Source organism: Oncorhynchus kisutch, linkage group LG6 (genome assembly GCF_002021735.2).
Source record: "Oncorhynchus kisutch isolate 150728-3 linkage group LG6, Okis_V2, whole genome shotgun sequence".
Classification (NCBI taxonomy): Eukaryota; Metazoa; Chordata; class Actinopteri; order Salmoniformes; family Salmonidae; genus Oncorhynchus; species Oncorhynchus kisutch.
In genome coordinates, this window is record NC_034179.2 from 50,751,580 (window position 1) to 50,774,832 (window position 23,253).

Consider the following 23,253-nt stretch of genomic DNA (forward strand, 5'->3'; position numbering starts at 1 on the left):
GGAGTAACGTTACAGTCTGCTGTCTACCTAGTGTGTGGAGTAACATTACAGTCTGCTGTCTACCTAGTGTGGTGTGGAGTAACGTTACACTCTGCTGTCTACCTAGTGTGTGGAGTAACGTTACAGTCTGCTGTCTACCTAGTGTGTGGAGTAACGTTACAGTCTGCTGTCTACCTAGTGTGTGGGGTAACGTTACAGCCTGCTGTCTACCTAGTGTGTGGAGTAACGTTACAGTCTGCTGTCTACCTAGTGTGTGGAGTAACGATACAGTCTGCTGTCTACCTAGTGTGTGGAGTAACGTTACAGTCTGCTGTCTACCTAGTGCGTGGAGTAACGTTACAGCCTGCTGTCTACCTAGTGTGTGGAGTAACGTTACAGCCTGCTGTCTACCTAGTGCGTGGAGTAACGTTACAGCCTGCTGTCTACCTAGTGCGTGGAGTAACATTACAGTCTGCTGTCTACCTAGTGCGTGGAGTAACGTTACATTCTGATGTCTACCTAGTGTGTGGTGTAACGTTACATTCTGATGTCTACCAATTGTGTGTGGAGTAATGTTACAGTTTACCTTTAGATGTGTTGTTTGCTCTATTGCTGGGATCGAAGCATAGTAACTCCCTGATGTTGAGGGCTGCTCAAGTGATATCTGGCTTGGTTTCATTGGTGATGTTGGCTAGTGTAAAACAGACAGTCAATTCAGGGCATTATCCAAAGCATTTGACACGGTTGATCATTAAATATTACTTTCTAAATTGCATTATTACAGTTTTCTTGATTATACATAGATTTGGTTATATAGTTATGTTTATGATAGAGAACAATTTGTTTATGCTAACGGCTGTGCATCTACCTGGAATCCCACAGGGTTTGATAATTTGACCTTTGTTGTTCCTAATCTATATCAATGATCTTGATGCTTTGTCTTGTACCGTACTTTCCATTGTCATTGCTGATGATACCAATTTGATTTTATCACACAGGAATTTTGATTCACTAATTAATGAAGCCAACTCATGCATGGCCAAATTGTCTGAAAGGTTCCAGATAAACAAATTATTTTAAATGTTTAAAAAAATCCAACTTTATTGTATTCACTAGTAAGAATAAGAAATATTGTAAAAAAAAGAGTCAGAATCTCAATTGGGGGGAATGAACTGGAACAAGTCATATCCACTAGATTACTTTGCAAAGTGATGAAATCTGTTGGTATCATCAGACAGATGAGTGGTTTGGTGAGTGGTTTGGTTCATCAGGCTTGCTTCCTAACTCTTTTCTAATTAATGAAGCCAACTCAGGCATGGCCACATTTTCTGAATGGTTCCAGATTAACAAATGATCTTAAAATGTAAAGGAGTCAGAATCTCAATTGGTGTGAATGAACTGGAACAAGTCATATCCACTAGATTACAAAGTAAACAAAATCAGCTCTCTGTCCTGTCTCCTTGTAGCGCTGTCTTAGACGGCTCACAGTATGGACATTGCAATTTATTGCCCTGGCCACATCTGCAGTCCACATGCCTCTTTACAGCATGCGTAAGGCACATTCACACAGATGAGCAGGGGCCCTGGGCATCTTTCTTTTTGTGTTTTTCAGATTCAGTAGAAAGGCCTCTTTAGTGTCCTAAGTTTTCATAATGGTGACCTTAATTGCCTACTGTCTGTAAGCTGTTAGTGTCTTAACGACCGTTCCACAGGTGCATGTTCATGAATTGTTTATGGTTCATTGAACAAGCATGGGAAACAGTGTTTAAACCCTTTACAATGAAGATCTGTGAATTTATTTGGATTTTTACGAATTATCTTTGAAAGACAGGGTCCTGAAAAAGGGACATTTCTTTTTTTGCTAAGTTTAGTACTGTGCACCTCCCATAGTCTGTTCTGGACTTGGGGACTGTGAAGAGACCTCTGGTGGTGTGTCTTGTGGGGTATTGATGGGTGTCCGAGCTTGTCAACATCTCTTACAAGAACAAGTAATGAGGAAGTAAATCTCTTTTCCACTTTGAGCCATGAGAGATTGACACAATAATTAATGTTAGCTCTCCGTGTACTTTTAAGGGACAGCCGTGCTGCCCCGTTCTGAGCCAACTGCAATTTTCCCAAGTCCCTCTTTGTGGCACCTGACCAATGATTGAAAAGTAGTCCAGGTGCGACAAAACCAGGACCCGTAGGACCTGCCGTGTTGATAGTGTTGTTAAGAAGGCAGAGCCGCACTTTATTATGGACAGATTTCTCCCCATCTTAGCTACTGTTGTATCAATATGTTTTGACCATGACAGTTTACAAATCAGGGTTACTCCAAGCAGTTTAGTCACCTCAACCTGCTCAATTTCCACATTATTCATTATGGGTTTAGGGTTTAGTGAATGATTTATCTCAAACACAATGCTTTTAGTTTTGGAAATATTATTCCGAAACTATTTGCAACTTTTTTTAAAGTGTTGCAGTCATTTCAGTTGCTGTAGTAGCTGACGTGTATAGTGTTGAGTCATCTGTATACATAGACACACAGGCCTTACTCAAAGCCAGTGGCTAGTTGTTAGTAAAGATTGAAAAAAGCAAGGGGCCTAAACAGCTACCCTGTAGAATTCCTGATTCTACCTGGATTATGTTTGAGAGGCTTCCATTAAAGAACACCCTCTGTGTTCTGTTAGACAAGTAAATCTTTGTCCACATTATAACAGGGGGTGTAAAGCCATAACACATACGTTTTTCCAGCAGCAGACTATGATTGATAATGTCAAAAGTCTAACAACAAAGCCCCACAATAATTTTATCATACATTTCTCTCAGCCAATAATCAGTCGTTTGTGTAAGTGCAGTGCTTGTTGAGTGTCAATTTGTTTATTGTGAAATGGCATTGTTTCTGGTCAAACACAATTTTCCCCAAAACTTTACTAAGGGTTGGTGACAGGCTGATTGGTCGGTTATTTGAGCCAGTAAGGGGGGGGGCTTTATTAATCTTGGGTAGCGGAATGACTTTAGCTTCCCTCCAGGCCTGAGGGCACACACTTTCTATGAGGCTTAAATTGAAGATGTGGCAATATTGTCCTCTATTATCCTCAGTCATTTTCCATCCAGCTTGTCAGACACCGGTGGCTTGTCATTGTTGATAGAAAAGAACCGTTTTTTCACTTCTTCCACACTGAAATAAAAAAGTACAATTCTTGTTTTTCATAATTTGGTCAGATTTACTTGGATATGTAGTGTCAACCTTTGTTGCTGGCATGTCATCCCTATGTTTGTTTAACTTGCCAATGAAAAAGTTATTAAGTAGTTGGCAATATCAATGGGTTTTGTGATAAATGAACCATCTGATTCAATGAATGATGGAGCCAAGTTGGCTTTTTCTCATTACATGTTTTTAAGGTACTCTAAAGCATTTACTAACATTCCTTATATAATGTATCTTTGCTTCATAGTATAGTTTATTTTTATTTAGTTCAGTCATATGATTTCTTAATTTGTAATACGTTTACCAATCAGTTGGGCTGTCAGACTTATTTGCCATACCTTTTGCCTCATCCCTCTCAACCATACAATTTTTTAAATTCCTCATCAATCCAAAAGGATTTAACAGTTTTTAACAGTCATTTTCTTAATGGGTGCATGCTTATTAGTAACTGGAATAAGCAATTTCATAAATGGGTCAAGTGCACATTATACACCACAAACCAGCAAATATTCTTTACATCATCAACATACCGTATGAATCACTACAAAACTTATTGTATGACCTCTTATAGACTAAATTAGTCCCAGCCTATCTCGTTTTCCAAGACATTGCTATTATATTGTGATCACTACATCCTATGGATTTGGATACTGCTTTAATGCAAATTTCTGCAGCATTAGTAAAGATTTGATCAATACATGTTGATGATTTCATTCATGTGCTGTTTGTAAATACCCTGGTAGGTTGACTGACAACCTGATTCAGGTTGCAGGCACTGGTTACAGTTTGAAAAATTTTCTTGAGTGGGCAGCTTGACGAGAGCCAGTCAATATTTAAATCACCCAGAAAATATACTTCTCTGTTGATATCACATACATTGTCAAGCATTTCACACATATTATCCAGATACTGACTGTTAACACTTGGTGGTCTATAACAGCTTCCCACCAGAATGGGCTTTAGGTGAGGCAGGTGAGGTGAACCTGTAGCCATATTACTTCAACAGTATTTAACATAAGATCCTCTCTAAGCTTTACGGGAATGTGGTTCTTTATATAGACCCCAACACCGCTACCGTTGCCATTTCTGTCTTTTCAGTAGATGTTATAACCATGTATTGCTACCACTGTATCATCGAAGGTATTATCTAAGTGAGTTTCAGAGAGTCAGAATATGAATGTCAAATCAAATCAAAGTTTATTTGTCACGTGCGCCGAAATGAAAGGAAAATGATGTGGATATGTTGAAGCAACATCTCAAGACGTCAGTCAGGAAGTTAAAGCTTGGTCGCAAATGGGTCTTTCAAATGGACAATGCCCCCAAGAATACTTCCAAAGTTGTGGCAAAATGGCTTAAGGACAACAAAGTCAAGGTATTGGAGTGGCCATCACAAAGCCCTGACCTTAACCCTATAGAACATTTGTGGACAGAACTGAAAAAGCATGTGCGAGCAAGGAGGCCTACAAACCTGACTCAGTTACACCAGCTCTGTCAGGAGGAATGGGCCAAAATTCACCCAACTTATTGTGGGAAGCTGGTGGAAGGCTACCTGAAACGTTTGACCCAAGTTAAACAATTTAAAGGCAATGCTACCAAATGCTAATTGACTGTATGTTAACTTCTGACCCACTGGGAATGTGATGAAAGAAATAAAAGCTGAAAGAAATAATTATCTCTATTACTATTCTGACATTTCACATTCTTAAAATAAAGTGGTGATCCTAACTGACCTAAGACAGGGAATTTGTACTAGGATTAAATGTCAGGAATAGTGAAAAACTGAGTTTAAATGTATTTGGCTAAGGTGTACAGTATGTAAACTTCCGACTTCAACTGTACTTTGTGTCTGCCAACACCCCTAGGATAACGTACATTTAATGCAGTGTGATGACAACTCATTGTCACAATGCGAGGGATTAGCTGAGCTGGTCTTGGGTCATTGATAAGTCATTGTTTCAATGCATCCTTGAAATGTGTGGACAAAGTCCAGGAGCCAGGGTTTGGATGGATTCCGTCATTCCTGTAGAGTATCTTCTTTTTCAAGAAGGTGTCAAAGTCATCTATAAAAGTGACTCCAGCAGAGCTGCAATAATCTTTTAGCCAGATGTGTATGGCCAGTAGCCTGATGAATCTTTCCCACCCGCTGTCCAACGATGGTAGCGGACCTGAAATTATTGGCAGATTCTTTTGATGCTAAAATCAGTTGTTTAAAATCCATTTCCAGATGTTCCGAGCTAGCCCTCCTGATACCGTTTGACCCCACATGGACTACGACAGTGTCAGTTCCAATTTGTCTGCAGCAAAGTGATGAAATCTGTTGATATCATCCGTTGATATCATCTGAAAGATTAGTGGTTATTTTCATCAGGCTTGCTTGCTAACTCTTTACAATAGCTTAATTTACCCGTATCTCATTTACTTTAATATTGTCTGGGCCAGTACAAATGCCTCGTACCTACAGAAATTACCCATCATACAAAATCAATTTGCAAGACTAGCCACCTCCTCTAATTACCTGGCTCCATCTGCACCTGAGTTTAAGAAACTCAATATATTGTCTATTATCAACATTAATGTACGCCAATTATGCATTTTCTTCTACCAATACTCAAACCTCCCAAACAGTTGACTTAAACCCTTCAATGGATTCTTCCAGGTTAATTCTGAAATCCATCTTTTTTACACAAGACACTGTGTTAAACCTCACCTCCCAACTGCCACACCTCACATCGTCAATTCTCTATCAGTTAACGAGGTACCACAATCTGGAATTGTTATCTTCACATTGCCAAAACCTCATCCCTCACTAACTTCAAGCGAAGACTAGGGGTCAGCCTGATGACCAAACTACTCTGTAATCTCTTCCATATAGCCCAACTCTCACACACTCACATGCACACACACACATTTAAACAAAAGAAATATGCTTGTTTTGTTTGTGATAGCTTATCATTTCATTTGTACATTTATGATTAGTGGGGTTTGTTACCTGTTTTAACACCTTTTTTTAAAACTTCTTTTCTACTTATAAAAAAAAACTTATTTATTGCATGTTGTTTTTTTTATGGTGTGGTTTTTATATACACCTTTGAGCTTCCAACTACACCTGCATACTGTTTTTTATTTTCTGTATTGTTTTTTTATGGTGTGGTTTTTATATACACCTTTGAGCTTCCAACTACACCTGCATACTGTTTTTTCTTTTCTGTATTGTTTTTTTATGGTGTGGTTTTTATATACACCTTTGAGCTTCCAACTACACCTGCATACTGTTTTTTATTTTCTGTATTGTTTTTTTATCACTTATTTTATTTGGTGCAAATATATTCAACTTAAACTGATATTCTACGGCCAGAGCAAGGCTAGGTCAAGCAAGTCACTTTATGCAATCAATAGCACAAACAGAAAACTGTAAACACCTAGTTTTCAATGCAGCCTTGTTTGAATGCCATCATTACGCAAATTTGTACGGAATGGGGTTAGTCACCGTTAGCTAGCTAGCTAGTAACCTAACTTACCTCGAATGGCTGGAGTTTTGTTGTCCATGGAAAGACAGTGGGAACAGAACCCAGTTTCAAATGGTCACCATTGTAGTCAGTGGCCACAAAATGATCACTGTACACTGACAACTGCAACTGGTGAATGACTTCAGGTGACGTGTCGACACCATACTCAGGATGTTGGATGACCTGCAGCCATGCCTGACACTAAGCTCTATTGCATTCAGGGACAGGAAAGGAGTGAAAATGTGCAGCTTGTCTGTATCTGAGGAGCATTATTGCTCCCGGGTACAATGCAGCTCATTTTGCCCAGTTAGGTTTCCCAATTTGTCTGTGCCAATAATAATACCATACATAGAACAATAGGTTAGTAATACAAATCTTTGCTACTACTATCTAACAACTATTTGTTTACTTCTTAGTTGTCCTGACTTCCTTTCTGGAAGACCAGTAGTAAGACGCTCCTTCGTCCCGCCTCCTGTAATTATCAATCTTCGAACCACAAAGAAGTATCTACCGGCTTACAGACAATATAGGAACCTTGCACGAGCAAGAAGTAGGTAGTTGTTCTGTCATACTTTTTACATAAAAAACACATGTATTTAGCAAATCAGTGTTGAGACGTCAATCGTTGCTTATGTAACATAAAATACATATAGTTTGTAATGCATTTTAGGTGATTTCAGAAATGTATCGTTTTTATATAAAAATACAGAAATCTAAGTACTCAAGCAATGGACTTAAAAATTGTCTGGGGGGATGAAAATGGCCAGGGTAAGTATTATAATGGGCCCAGAAGTGTTTTAGGGTGAACTTCTCCTTTAAGTCAAAACTATAACTTGGTTCCACTCAGGGACATTCACTGTCTCCTTAGTAAGCAACTACAGTGTAGATTTGGCCTTGTGTTTTAGGTTATTGTCCTGCTGAAAGGTGAATTCATCTCCCAGTGTCTGGTGGAAAGCAGCCTGATGTAACGTAGACGCTGGGGGTCGAGAAGCAGGTGCAGGTCGTAAGTTTAATGTAACAAGAAATGATATAACGTAGGAGTAGCATCAAGACATAAACAACAGAAACAATACTGCTTGGGGAAAGAACCTAAGGGAGTGACAGATAAAGGGGAGGTAATGAGGTAATGGAGTTCAGGTGTGCCAAGTGATGAAGTGCAGGTGCGTGTAATGATGTGCGGTACCAGCCGCAGGACGATGCCGGCCAGAGGGACAGCCCGAGGACGAAGAGCGGGCCGGTCCGGGCTGCGAAGATAGAAATCACAGATGATGTTGGGATTCAGAATGTCCTCCACCGGAACCCAACACTGCTCCGTACCCCTCCCAGTCCACCAGGTAGTGGAGCCAACCCCCCAAGACGTCAGGAGTCCAGTAGGGATCTGATGGCATAGGTGGGAGATCCCTTGATGTCCAGGGTGGACAGATGGGTGTCGTGGGGGACAGCATCAGCCAGGGGACCAGGAACCACCAGCCTGAGAAGGGAGACATGAAAAGAAGGTGAGATGCAGTAGTCACTGGGAAGCTGAAACTATACGTCACCTCATTGACCCTCCGAAGAATCTTGAATGGCCCCACAAACCAGGGGCTCAGTTTCTTGTAGGGTAGACAGAGTGGGAGGTTCCTGGTAGAGAGCCAGACACAATCCCCTGGATGGAACACAAGAGTCTCACTGGGGTGGCGGTCTGCATGCTCCTTCTGATGGTGGATGGTGCACTGGAGTCGTGCTATAAATTCTCGGACAGCCCAAAGATTCCTAGATGCCCTTCCAGACTCCCTCCACCTACCCAAGGACATCAGAGTACAAAAATCAGTTAACCACCTAACTGAGGAACTTTAACCTTGCACAATACCCTAGACGCAGTCGCACCCCTAAAAACAAAAAAACATTTGTAATAAGAAACTAGCTCCCTGGTATACAGAAAATACCCAAGCTCTGAAGCAAGCTTCCAGAAAATTGGAACGGAAATGGCGCTGCACCAAACTGGAAGTCTTCTGACTAGCTTGGAAAGACAGTACCATGCAGTATCGAAGAGCCCTCACTGCTGCTCGATCATCCTATTCTTCCAATTGAATTGAGGAAAATAAGAACAATCCAAAATTAATTTTGATACTGTTGCAAAGCTAACTAAAAAGCAGCATTCCCCAAGAGAGGATGGCTTTCACTTCAGCAGTGATAAATTCATGAACTTCTTTGAGGAAAAGATCATGATCCTTTGAAAGCAAATTACGGACTCCTCTTTAAATCTACGTATTCCTCCAAAACTCAGTTGTCCTGAGTCTGCACAACTCTGCCAGGAACTAGGATCAAGGGAGACACCCAAGTGTTTTAATACTATATATCTTGACACAATGATGAAAATAATCATGGCCTCTAAACCTTCAAGCTGCATACTGGACCCTATTCCAACTAAACTACTGAAAGAGCTGCTTCCTGTGCTTGGCCCTCCTATGTTGAACATAATAAACGGCTCTCTATCCACCGGATATGTACCAAACTCACTAAAAATGGCAGTAATAAAGCCTCTCTTGAAAAAGCCAAACCTTGACCCAGAAAATATAAAAAAGTATCGGCCTATATCGAATCTCCCATTCCTCTCAAAAGTTTTAGAAAAAGCTGTTGCGCAGCAACTCACTGCCTTCCCGAAGACAAACAATGTATACAAAACGCTTCAGTCTGGTTTTAGACCCAATCATAGCACTGAGACTGCACTTGTGAAGGTGGTAAATTACCTTTTAATGGTGTCAGACTGAGGATCTGCATCTGTCCTCGTGCTCCGAGACCTTAGTGCTGCTTTTGATACCATCGATCACCACATTCTTTTGGAGAGATTGGAAACCGAAATTGGTCTACATAGACAAGTTCTGGCCTGGTTTAGATCTTATCTGTCGGAAAGATATCAGTTTGTCTCTGTGGATGGTTTGTCCTCTGACAAATGAACTGTACATTTCAGTGTTCCTCAAGGTTCCGTTTTAGGACCACTATTGTTTTCACTATATATTTTACCTCTTGGTGATGTCATTCGGAAACATAATGTTAACTTTCACTGCTATGCGGATGACACACGTCCGTACATTTCAATGAAACATGGTGAAGCCCAATAATTGCCCTCGCTGGAAGCCTATGTTTCAGACATAAGGAAGTGGATGGCTGCAAATGTTGGACAAAACAGAGATGCTTGTTCTAGGTTCCAAGAAACAAAGAGGTCTTCTGTTAAATCTGACAATTAATCTTGATGGTTGTATACTCGTCTCAAATAAAACTGTGAAGGACCTCGGCATTACTCTGGACCCTGATCTCTCTTTTGACGAACATATTGTAACGGTTTTCTTGTGTTGACGGAGAGGCGGACCAATACGTAGCGTGGTTGAAGTTCATGGTTTTTTAATAAGAAAAACTATACATGAACAAACTAGAAAACAATAAATGTGAAAACCCGAAACCAGTCCCGTGTGGTACAAACACTGACACAGGAGACAATCACCCACAAAACCCAACACCAAACAGGCTACCTAAATATGGTTCCCAATCAGAGACAATGACTAACACCTGCCTCTGATTGAGAACCATATGAGGCCAAACACAGAAACAGACAAACTAGACACACAACATAGAATGCCCACTCAGATCACACCCTGACCAAACAAAACATAGAAACATACAAAGCAAACTATGGTCAGGGTGTGACAGTACCCCACCCCAAGGTGCGGACTCCGGCCGCAAAACCTGAACCTATTGGGGAGGGTCTGGGTGGGCATCTGTCCGCGGTGGCGGCTCTGGTGCTGGACGTGGCCCCCACTTCACCATAGCCTTAGTCCGCCACATTGTCCGCTTCCGTGGCCTCCTAACCACGGCGACCCTTCTAAATGACCCCACCGGAAAGAGGGGCAGCTCGGGACACAGGGGCAACTCGGGACAGAGGGGCAGCTCGGGACAGAGGGGCAGCTCGGGACAGAGGGGCGGCTCCGTACTGGCTGACGACTCTGGCAGATCCTGGCTGACTGGCGGCTCTGGCTGTTCCATGCTGACTGGCGGCTCCATGCTGACTGGCGGCTCTGGCTGCTCCATGCTGACTGGTGGCTCTGGCTGCTCCATGCTGACTGGCGGCTCTGGCTGCTCCATGCTGACTGGCGGCTCTGGCTGCTCCATGCAGACTGGCGGCTCTGGCTGCTCCATGCAGACTGGCAGCTCCATGCAGACTGGCAGCTCTGGCAGCTCCATGCAGACTGGCAGCTCTGGCAGCGCCATGCAGACCGGCAGCTCTGGAAGCTCCTTGCAGACTGGCAGCTCTGGCAGCTCCTTGCAGACTGGCAGCTCTGGCAGCTCCTTGCAGACTGGCAGCTCCTTGCAGACTGGCAGCTCCTTGCAGACTGGCAGCTCTGGCAGCTCCTTGCAGACTGGCAGCTCTGGCAGCGCTGGACAGGCGGGAGACTCCGGCAGCGCTGGAGAGGAGGAAGGCTCCGGCAGCGCTGGACAGGCGAAGCACACTGTAGGCCTGGTGCGTGATGCTGGCACTGGTGGCACTGGGCCGAGGACACGCACAGTAAGCCTGGTGCGGGGAGCTGCCACCGGAGGGCTGGTGCGTGGAGGTGGTACTGGATAGACCGGACCATGCAGGCGCACTGGAGCTCTTGAGCACCGAGCCTGCCCAACCTTACCTGGTTGAATGCTCCCGGTCGCCCTGCCAGTGCGGCTATGCAGGTGAACCGGGGACACCATGCGCAAGGCTGGTGCCATGTAAACCGGCCCAAGGAGACGCACTGGAGACCAGATGCGTAGAGCCGGCTTCATGGCACTTGGCTCGATGCCCACTCTAGCCCGGGGAGCTGGTATGTACCGCACCGGGCTATGCACCCGCGCTGAAGACACTGTGCGCTCCACGGCATAATACGGTGCCTGCCCGGTCTCTCTAGCCCCCCGGTAAGCACAGGAAGTTGGCGCAGGTCTCCTACCTGGCTTCGCCATACTGCCTGTGTGCCCCCCCCCAAGAAATTTTAGGGGCTGACTCTCGGGCTTCCTACCGCGACGCTGTGCTTGTTTCTCCAACTCCATTGTCCTATAACCCTCTTCGCACTGCTCCAGTGAATCCCAGGCGGGCTCCGGCACTCTTCCTGGGTCGACCGCCCACCTGTCTATTTCCTCCCAAGTCGTATAATCCAGACTTCGTTGCTCCTGCTGCCACTGCCTGTCACCACGCCGCTTGGTCCTGTTGTGGTGGGTGATCCTGTAACGGTTTTCTTGTGTTGATGGAGAGGCGGACCAATACGTAGCGTGGTTGAAGTTCATGGTTTTTTAATAAGAAAAACTATACATGAACAAACTATACTCATGCCTACTCATGTGAGAGACGCAGACTCTGTCTCAATCTTTAAGTCTTTATTGAAGACTCATCTCTTCAGTAGGTCCTATGATTGAGAGTAGTCTGGCCCAGAAGTGTGAAGGTGAACGGAAAGGCACTGGAGCAACGAACCCCCCCACTCTCCCTGACAGTGACTCCTCCGGGACCTCCCCAGCTCCTAGTTTATTCTCTCCACCTTTGGGAATGCGCTCAGGAGATTAGTTAGTGGGTGCGGGCTCCCTTTCCGGAGCCTGGCGGATGTCCACATCTACGTCCCAGACCACCACTCGAGAGGAAGGGATTATGGGTGTATTCTGGACAGGACCCTCTCCCGAATCGTAGTGACGGGACAGGGAATAGACTTTGGTGTTTTTTTTACCTGGGCGATAGGTCAGCATGAAGTAAAATCTTGTGAAGAAAAGGGCCCACCTTGCATGGCGCGGATTCAGCCTCCTCGATGTCTGTATGTACTCCAGGTTCCGATGAGGATGACGAAGGGGTCCTTGGAATGGGTTGGTGAGGATGTCGATTGGGTCCTTGGCGCCCTCCAGCCAGTGTCTCCATTCCGCTAATGCCAACAACACCGCCAGGAGCTCTCGGTCACCGACGCCGTAATTTATCTCTGCAGGGGACATGCACACGGATACAATTTCTGTGGGATTACCTTGTCGTTGAAGCAGAACTGACCCCAGACCCACCTCTGAAGCGGCCACCTCAAACCACAAAGGATATCGTGGGATCTAGGTGTTTGAGAAATTGGGTGGAAGTTAAACGTCCCTTGAGTTGGCGGAAGGCATCGTCAGCTGCTGGACTCCACGCAAACCTACTGGGACCACCCTTGAGGAGAGAGGTGAGAGGAGCGGTGATGGAGCTGAAACACAACAAAATGTGGAAAAAGTACCAAGGAGTGTGAATTCCTTTCTGAAGGCACTGTATAATCAGTATCCAGTAGGTAAAAGCAATAACATGTATTTGAATTCAGAGTTACATTGAGTTAATAAATAATTCACCCTTGAATAGTTCAGTCTGAGAGTTACATACAGTATATATATTTGTCTCTTAGTATGCTATCTCATATATTTTCCTGCTGTGACCCATCGACATTTGCCTCGCTATTTATATTTACATAATCTCATAAATTGATTAAATTATGTCATTGAAATGCATAGCTGGCCATGGCTGCATCGATCGGAGATTCACAGAACTTTTCTGACAGCTTAATTAATAGGGGCAGCCAGGGAACAGAACAACATTCATAATTTGACATGAAGGATTTTGAATGTCTTGTGTGCTTTCAACTGGGCTGCATGGACTGAGCTGGGATAGGCTGGGATGGGTCAGGCAATGTGCTAGCCTACTGTTATGTGATTATGTGAAGAGACAGGGAAACCATAAGGATTCATAAAGCATGATATGTTGAAGTCGGAGGTTTACATACACTTAGGTTGGAGTCATTAAAACTCGTTTTTCAACCACTCCACAAATTTCTTGTTAACAAACTATAGTTTTGGCAAGTCGGTTAGGACATCTACTTTGTACATGACACAAGTAGTTTTTCCAACAATTGTTTACAGACAGATTATTGTTTACAGACAATTGTTTACAGACAGATTACCACGTTCATCTGTACAAACGCAAGTATAAACACCATGGGACCATGCAGCCGTCATTACCGCTCAGGAAGGAGACGTTCTGTCTCCTAGACATGAATGTACTTTGGTGCAAAAAGTGCAACTCAATCCCAGAACAACAGCAAAGGACCTTGTAAAGATGCTGGAAGAAACCGGTACAAAAGTATCTATATCCACAGTAAAACGAGTCCTATATCGACATTGCTCCAAAAGGGCCATAAAAAGAGTATGCAAAGCTGTCATCAAGGCAAAGGGTGGCTACTTGAAGAATCTCAAATATAAAATAGGTTTTGATGTTTAACACTTGTTTGGTTACTACATGATTCCTTACGTGTTATTTCATAGTTTTGATGTCTTCACTATTATTCTACAATGTAGAAAATAGTACAAATAAAGAAAAACCTTTGAATGAGTAGTTGTCCCAACTTTAGACCGGTACTGTATGTCAGTGTACCAAATGGTACTGTGTTAGATTACTTAAAGACGCATTCTTGCATTCTAACTACCCGCTATTCAAACTGCTCTGAACAAATTAAGGGAATTGTTCACAAACATTGGCACATTCTAAAATCCGATGATAGCCTCAGTAATGTGTTTTCGGACCTTCCCTTGGTCATATTCTCGCGTACACTCTGATTTACCACCCCAAGATATTCCTGAACAACGTCTATTTACGCCCCTATTGGATGGAAATTACAAGTGAGCTGTGCTCAATGCAATGGCACTTATAAATGTAGAGCCTTCAAACACCCACAAACAGGGAAATTGCTCCCAATCAAAGGTGTTATTATGTGCTCCACTAAGGCAGTTATGTATCTTATAACTTGTCCTTGGTAAAAATGATGTGGGTTAAACAAAGCGGGAATTAAAAGTACGTATGCCAGAGCATCATAGCACACATCATGGGTGCAAAAACTCGACTTACCCAGTTGCGGCCCAATTTTTGGAAGTCGAACATGTCACCCTCCCTAGGAGAGGAGGGGACCTCAATAATTTATTGTTAAAATGAGAGGCTGCCTGGATCTTTAATTTAAAGACCCTTGCTCCCTTCGGTCTCAACGTAGACTTTAATCTGAAGCCATTCTTGTGATTATTGTGACTTTTTTCCATTGTAATTGTTTGTAAGCTTGTGTAGTCCGAAATGAATCTATGATCATATGCTATCAACTTGTTTTTTGTATGCTGTTCTTTGTATGCCATTTTAATATTTGAGAATTAACCAATGATATTAGGCCACTTGGCCATGATTACAGACACCTGTGTGTCTTTTGACACTATATAAATGAGTCATCCCGCAGTGTTTGTGATTATACCCTGATGAAGACAGCTTGGCTGTCGAAACGTTGGTAATTAAATGTTTGCATCTGAGCTCCTAGAGTGTGCGGCTCTCTTTTATTTTCAAGTTCTCTACTCAGCTAGCCAGCACCTCGCCTAAATAGGTGTGCGTTTATTTTTCTTCTAGACTACTTACAATGCCTTCTGAAAGTATTCACACCCTACTTTTTGTTGCGTTTCAGCTTGAATTGATAATGAATTGAATTAAGATTTTTTTTGACACTGGCCTACACACAATACCCCATAATGTCAAAAGTAGAATAATGTTTTTTCAAATTGTTACAAATGAATAAAAAATTTAAAGCTGAAATGTCTTGAGTCATTAAGTATTCAACCCCTTTGTTATGGCAAGCCTAAATAAGTTCAGGAGTAAAAATGTGCTCAACAAGTCACATAATAAGTTGCATGGACTCACTCTGTGTGCAATAATAGTGTTTAACATGATTTCAGAATGACTACCTCATCTCTGTACCCGACACATAAAATTATTTGTAAGGTCACTCAGTCAAGCAATGTCTTGCAAAGAAAATAAAATATAATCAAATCTTATTTGTCACATGCGCTGAATACATTGAACTGCTTATATAAAAGCCCTTAACCAACAATGCAGTTTTATGAAAAATAGGTGTTAAGAAATGATTTACTAAAATAAACTGAAGGAAAAAAGAAAGAAAGAAAAGAAAGAAGAAAATTGAAAAATAACATAATTAAGGAGCAACAATGGATTAACAGTAGCGAGACTATGTACTATACAGGGGGTACCGGTTCAGAGTCAATGTGCGGGGGCACCGGTTAGTCGAGGTAATTGAGGTAATATGTACATGTAGGTAGAGGTAAAGTGACTATGCCATGATAATAAACAGAGAGTAGCAGTAGTGTAAAAATGGGGGTGGGAGTGTGTGTGTGTGATGGGGGAGGGGGGGGGGGGTGTAGTCCGAGTAGTCATTTGATTAGCTGTTTAGGAGTCTTATAGCTTAGGGGTAAAAGCTGTTAAGAAGCCTTTTGGACCTAGACTTGGTGCCCCATTACCTCTTGGAGTCTTTGGCCATTTTTAAAGCCTTCCTCTGACACCGCAACAACATTGCAGTTACTCCACAATATTAACCTAATTGACAGAGTGACAAGAAGGAAGCCTGTGCAGAATAACATTTTCCAAAACATGCATCCTGTTTGCAACTAAAGAAATACTCCTTAAAATAAGACAAAGCAATTCACTTTTTGTTCTGAAAACAAAGTGTTATGTTTGTGGCAAATACAATATAATACATTATTGAGTACCTCTCTCCATATTTTCAAGTATAGTGGTGGCTGCATGATGTTATGGGTATGCTTGTAATCATTAAGGACTGGGGAGATTTTCAGAATAAAAAAAATTACTGAATGGAGCAAAGCACAGGCAAAATCCTAAAGAAAAACCTGGTTCAGTATACTTTCCACCAGACACTGGCAGATGATTTCAACTTTCAGAAGGACAATAACTTAAAGTACATAGCCAAATCTACACTGGAGTTGCTTATCAAGAAGACGGTGAATGTTCCTGATTCGCCAAGTTAAAGTTTTGACTTAAATCTGCTTGAAAATCAATGGCAAGAGTGAAATTGGTTGTCTAGCAATGATCAACAACCAATTTGACAGAGCTTGAAGAATTTTGAAAAGGGCCAATATTGTACAATCCGGGTGTGCAAAGTTGTTAGAGACTTATCCAGAAAGACTTGCAGCTGTAATCACTGCCAAAGGTGCTTTGACAATGTACAGTATTGGCTCAGGGGTGTGAAATCTTGTGTGTGTCGAGGCCCGGCCGCTTACTGGACAATCAGAACGTGCTCCATGGCGAAATATGTTGTTGCTTCAAGTTGGGTATTCACAGACTTGTATGTATTGCCTTGGAATCAACTCCAATTCCAATGTTAGTCCATTGTAGTTTGTTAAATGGCTTACAGAAACAAAATCACAAAATGTAAACCTATCTTTGCTAAATACATTAACTTGAACCCATTTGCAGTCCACTTTGTTCTAAGTAATTGCATGGCTTCAATAGCATTCACACTGATATAGGGGCTAGACCTACTGTAAATTGCATTATGGCTGAGAATGGACATTCCAAACATATTCAATAAGCAAGATTAAATTAATTATTGTTAATGACTAAAGAGAGAACAAATAATTCTAATCAAATTCTGAAAAAAACTAAACAACAACTTGTTTTATATAGGCTATGTCACACTTACAGGCACCGTCATTTCTCACTGTGGACATATTAAAACAAGGCAGACTATGGAGGGTTTTATGCACATCCAAACTTTTCATAGTAGCTGGACAAAGATCCAATATAAATAGAGTGGGAGAATGTCCGCTCACCGTTATACTGCTCATAAATAGGCCTGTGTTTTATGAACATAGTCAGAACCATTTTACAGATCAGATCGCATTCACACATCTCCAGAAGTTGCATTTCAAGTGCACCACGGACGTTATCACCGTAAAACCAGGAAGGTGAATCATTGTAATAAGTTTGGTTGTAATACCATTTTGCGAAAAACAAGTTATCCGTAAAAAAAAACCCAACAACAATAAATAAATACATGTAAAATGTAATGATATCACAAAACCGACAGGATAAAAACAGACACACATTGCTGTTGAACCAGCCTTAGTTACTGTATAGTAGGCCAAGGGAAAGCTTGGGTTTTGAACATATGAAACGGAAGAAAGGCAATCTTTACAGGTTACAGATAGCTTCTAAATACAAGGTTCACCGGTATTAACCATGGTTCTCATCTCTTGTTTCATGATGGATATGGACACGTACATCAAGGAGGTGTCACGCCCTGGCCGTAGAGAAGCTTTTTATTCTCTAATTTGGTTAGGCCAGGGTGTGACTAGGGTGGGCGTTCTATGTTCTTTTTTCTATATTTTTGTTCTATGTTTTATATTTCTGGTTTTGGCCTGGTATGGTTCCCAATCAGAGGCAGCTGATTGAGAACCATACTTAGGCAGCCTGTTTTCCCACTATGGGTTGTGGGTAGTTGTTTTCTGTTTAGTGTGTTTTGCACCTGACGGAGCTGTTTCGGTTGTTTCTTTTGTTCCTTGTTGTATTTAGTGTTCAGTTTATTAAGATAATGATGAACACTTACCACGCTGCATCTTGGTCCTCACCTTCTTCCACCAACGGTCGTTACAGGAGGGGGTTCTACGCAAGTCCAAAATGGGACCTGCATGGCAAAAATAATGTGTGCCTGCCTAAAATACATAGATAAAAATAAATGCCAGCTCACTGTTTTACTCCTCTCAAACTTGATATTTTAATAAAGCTTTGGTGATTAAAGTGTATTTCCAAGTGTTCTCAGGAGCCAAACCCTTTATCGAAAGTCTTGACTACTTCACAGTTGCATTGGGCAGACAAAAAAAATCTTGGTTTTTAATTAAATAAAACAAAATAGGAAAAAACATGTTTTTTATGTTTCTAAATAGGAAGTGTACAGGCAGCAAAAGCATATTAGGCTACTCTTGTTCCCTGAGCGTATGGGCAGAGTGCTTCTCAGCTGGATAGGCTGCATTTGTTGTCCAAATTCATGCCATAACCAACTGCGTTACCGCTAAAACCAGCTTTTGGTTGGTCTTAAATATCCCTATCAGCGCTGCCTGAGATTAGTTTTTATGGACACACTTCAAATATTTCCTCCCCGCCCATCTGAGCTCAAGCGAGCTGATATAAAACAGGTCAATTGTCAAACCGGGCTGGAAAATGCCAGTGTGCCAGTCTTTACATGACAACAATGCAAACTTACATGCATTTGACACTAGCGCCACCTTAACGGCAGCCAAAAATATAACACACACACACACACACACACACACACACACACACACACACACACACACACACACACACACACACACACACACACACACACACACACACACACACGCACACACACACACACACACACACACACACACACACACACACACACACACACACACACACACACACACACACACACACACACACACACAATCCATTACACTGTGGGCTGTTGTAGCACCCCACCTCCTTCATTCCTTCTACTCTCCCATCATTAATCAATCTGCTCAGGCATCTTTGAGCTGGCGCTCAGATTACCAATGATATGGTCTCCATTGTCTCAACCGACAAATGCCACTGGACTCCCAAACTGATTTATCCAACACCAAACTTACTCCTTGGAGACAGAGAGACTGTCCGTCATAGGTTCACTCAACACTTTATCATAATATATATGGCTAGTGGTGGTAGATCAACTTGATGTACCTAATGAAGAAGTGAAAGATAGCCTTTTGTCAATTTGACTTCATTCTTCCCATGACTTCTGCAAACAAAACAAATGGGTTCCTCAAAGGTTCTTTGGAAAAGGAGATGGTTTTATGTGGAACCATAATGACTCAAAGGACCCTTTGAGCTCTTCAATGATTCATTACAGTTCACAAAACGGTTCTTTGCTCTTTTAGTGAAAATGTAAATGTGGGGGAGGCACTCATTAAAATATTTTGGGGAGTTGTTTGCGCACAGCTATTTTTTGTGCAACCGTGAGTGAGAGTGTCATTACAGTTAGTCTAATGTGTTGTGTTAAACCATTGCATATACACCTATACACCTTATACTTATACACTGAGCTATGATCAGTGGCTGTGTCTTGACTGCATCTCACATATAACCTTGTGTTAATTGTGAACAGTTGATTGAATCAGTCAGTGGTCCTCAATTCTCTTCTTAGGCACCCCCAGCTGTTCCAGAGTTAGCACACTTGATTCAACTTCTCAATTAACTCAGAAATAACACCTATGGAAATTGAACGATATAATATGGCTGACAAGAATTTAAAAACACCTGTATGGCTCTTCAAAAGGGTCGACATAGAAGCATTCTCGATAACGGTTCTGTAAAGAACAATAAAAAACAGTTCTACAGTATATAGCCATCTACGAACTGAATATACTTTCCTGCAACCCGCCTCACCCAATGTGGTACGGATCTGCTATTTTTGTAATTATTTCGCCACTATGGCCTATTTATTGCCTTACCTCCCTAATCTTACTATATTTGCACACACTGTACACAGATCTTTCTATTGTGTTATTGACTGTACGTTTGTTTATCCCATGTGCAACTCTGCGTTGTTGTTTCTGCCGCACCGCTTTGCTTCATCTTGGCCAGGTCGCAGTTGTACATGAGAACTTGTTCTCAACTGGCCTACCTGGTTAAATAAAGGTGTTCTCAACTGGCCTACCTGGTTAAATAAAGGTGAAAATAAATAAATAAATCATTAAAAAAAGGGTTGTAACCATAGCAGAACCCTTTTTTGGTGTTATATATATATATAACCTTTTTTAATGGTTCTTCATAGAACCTTAGGAAAGGGTTCTTAATAGCACCATACAGGTTCCATTTAGAACCCTTATGAGCATGGTTCCTTACTGAACCTTCAAAAAAGGGTTCTACTATGGTTACATGCCAAATAACCCCTATCTGGTACTAATCAGAACCATTATTATTTAGTGTGTGGTTATATTTGTCATGGATAATTAACTGTAGAGCGAAGGGTCACACAAGGTACAGCAGTAATTGTAGTCATGGTGGAGGCTGTTTAGGCTTTTACTCCAGGCAGTGACTACAATAGACAGAGTCAAGAACCTCTCCTGGTGGTGCTGCTCTGTGCTGCAGAGCTCCGCAGACCGTCTCTCCTACCATGTGGCGGAGAGGATCCTTAGCTGACGTACCGTATCTCTCTGTCATCGGTGCCTCCTCCGCTCCCATCCTCCAATTTACTTGCTATTGTTTCTAGGAAATTAGAAAATGCAAATGACGGAGCGCGGTAGCCCCGCCGCCCCACCATCACACAGAGAATATTATTCCTCATCACTCGGCGCCTGCTAATTGGAATGATTTGCTTGTTAATACACTGCCAATTAGGGTGGCGTCCGATGTGGGGGCCCTTGACAGGACTCATTTGAGGTGAGCGAGACGTGTGGCTGCACCAAGGCTCAGTGGGCTACAGGCTGTCTGTTCCTGTTAGCATGGCGGCCATTACAGTGAGGCAGGCACTTAAAGAAGGCACACACACACACACACACACACACACACACACACACACACACACACACACACACACCACCAGACACTCAGGTGCTCTCATCCACTCCATTTGATTAATCCTAGAATTCACAGGCTAATGCCCGAACTGATCACATAATCAATAATGCATCGCACACAGACATGAGAGGGAGATTAGAGATTCGTGTCTTCTACGCACAGCATACTCAAAATAGCTGAGATTGTTCATGTAGATACAGTTGGTAAGTGTGTTAATATCTGGCTCGTCAGTGGACAGCTAAGCTATTATAAATGGTTAATGCTGTATCGATGTCACTACTATTCTTCATGTCTTGAATTGACTGTCAGAAGTGCAATACATAATCATAGATTTAAGATTTAATGTGAGGGTTTGTCAACTCATGAAAAGGTTGTCAATGCAAATCTCCATTGTGCAATAAGATGTGATGGGAATTCCTAACAATCTGAAGGCCAGTGGTGTACCTACGCAAGCATTTCATTTCCTTTGGTTGGATTTCATATCAATGCTTAAATTCTCCCTTAATCTCCAAATGCGCATCTGTTTTTCCTGGAGTATGTCCTGTCACAAAGAAGCATGTAATGATAAATGATGAGGCACAGGAATGCCTTGATATTGTGTTATCTGTTGTAGAAACCTCAATCTAGTTAATCAAATATCCCCCTTAAAACAGCCCATTTATTCAGATGAATGATGACAACCTCTCCATGCCTTTTATGAAGCCAAGAGGGAGAGAGTATTGTGACTCGGGTTGCAAAGGAATCTTCTGTAATTTTGATAACTGACAGAACATCTATGGCAATCCATCTTAACTTTGGTCATTTATACTTGAATAACTTTTAAAACAATTATTCATATATACTATTTGTGTTTTATATCTGTGTCCACATTGTCCATGAGTTTCTAGTAGATAGACCATATGGTTCAAGAGAGAATAGCCTCATAAAAAAGCATCTGATCAACAATGATATTATGTTCTATTAACTCTGCAACTCTTCCAACGTTTCTCACAACTGCCACCAGATTGACGCTAAAACATTGACAACAAATGCATATTGACATATATATATATATATATATATATATATATATATATATATATATATATATATATATATATACACTTCAACTATGACAGACAAAATGAGAAGAGAAAATCCAGAAAATCACATTGTAGGATTTTTAATGAATTTATTTGCAAATTATGGTGGAAAATAAGTATTTGGTCAATAAGAAAAGTTTATCTCAATACTTTGTTATATACCCTTTGTTGGCAATGACAGAGGTCAAACGTTTTCTGTAAGTCTTCACAAGGTTTTCACACACTGTTGCTGGTATTTTGGCCCATTCCTCCATGCAGATCTCCTCTAGAGCAGTGATGTTTTGGGGCTGTTGCTGGGCAACACAGACTTTCAACTCCCTCCAAAGATTTTCTATGGGGTTGAGATCTGGAGACTGGCTAGGCTACTCCAGGACCTTGAAATGCTTCTTACGAAGCCACTCCTTCATTGCCTGGGCGGTGTGTTTGGGATCATTGTCATGCTGAAAGACCCAGCCACGTTTCATCTTCAATGCCCTTGCTGATGGAAGGAGGTTTTCACTCAAAATTTCACGATACATGGCCCCATTCATTCTTTCCTTTACACGGATCAGTCGTCCTGGTCCCTTTGCAGAAAAACAGCCCCAAAGCATGATGTTTCTACCCCCATGCTTCACAGCAGGAATGGTGTTCTTTGGATGCAACTTAGCATTCTTTGTCCTCCAAACATGACGAGTTGAAATTTTACCAAAAAGTTATATTTTGGTTTCATCTGACCATATGACATTCTCCCAATCTTCTTCTGGATCATCCAAATGCTCTCTAGCAAACTTCAGACGGGCCTGGACATGTACTGGCTTAAGCAGGGAGACACGTCTGGCACTGCAGGATTTGAGTCCCTGGCGGCGTAGTATGGTACTGATGGTAGGCTTTGTTACTTTGGTCCCAGCTCTCTGCAAGTCATTCACTAGGCCCCCCCGTGTGGTTCTGGGATTTCTGCTCACCGTTCTTGTGATCATTTTGACCCCACGGGGTGAGATCTTGCGTGGAGCCCCAGATCGAGGGAGATTATCAGTGGTCTTGTTTGTCTTCCATTTCCTAATAATTGCTCCCACAGTTGATTTCTTC